Source organism: Octopus bimaculoides, chromosome 28, assembly GCF_001194135.2.
Source record: "Octopus bimaculoides isolate UCB-OBI-ISO-001 chromosome 28, ASM119413v2, whole genome shotgun sequence".
NCBI lineage: Eukaryota > Metazoa > Mollusca > Cephalopoda > Octopoda > Octopodidae > Octopus > Octopus bimaculoides.
Genome location: NC_069008.1, coordinates 6,633,091 through 6,634,019, shown reverse-complemented (window position 1 = coordinate 6,634,019; position 929 = coordinate 6,633,091).

Below are 929 nucleotides of genomic sequence, written 5' to 3'. Positions count from 1 at the left end.
TGTACAATAGACAGTCTAGTTAAAAGATATACCACGGGAAGAGGGAAGATGTAACATAAACCTGCGCTTTAAAGCAATTTTATGTATTTTTGGGGGAGGGGGAGGGGTGAAATTACCCTTATGATTAAAAGTTATGATCAACAATTGTTGATTCAAATCAGACCAGGTTTATTAGCCATCCTGGGATAAGGGTTTTTAAATTTTCCCAACTGATATTTCTCGCAAAAAAAGTTGCAGTTTGTAAAAATGTACAAATTATCTTGAATGAACTGTTCAATCATACGCAAAAAATAGAAAAAGAATCATTCGTTTAAGATCTCCCCCCTTGTTCAGAAAGGCTGACGTAACGGAGCATCTTTTGGTAGAAGCTATCACAGTGATCATGAGTTATTTCAACGAACTTCTCAGATATCAATTGGTAAAGCTCCGACTTGTTCTTTGCTTTGCCTTGGATAACCAAGCATTTCCAAACAGAGAAAAAGAGTTAAACTACATCAGCCATAGGGCTGATGTAGTTTAACTGGGTTTTTTTTTTTTTTTCAAGGCTCGAGCACCAATTTCGAGAAACTAGCTTCGAATCGATTTGTGGTCATCGAATATTCTTTCTGTTGACTGTGTTCTGCATTTTAGCTTGTCTTACAAAGTCCCATTGAAAAATTCAAATTTGATTGCAAAGAATTCAAATTTGATGGCAAAGAATCCAAACTAGATCGAAAACATCTATATTTCTAACAAATTTTGATGCTGTTTAGTTCTCACTCATTGGCTGATACTCTTTTACTTGTTTCAGTCATTTGACTGTGGCTATGCTGGAGCACCGCCTTTAGTTGAGCAAATCGACCCCAGGATTTATTCTTTGTAAGCCTAGTACTTATTGTATCGGTCTCTTTTGCCAAGCAGCTATGTTACAGGGACCTAAATGCACCAGC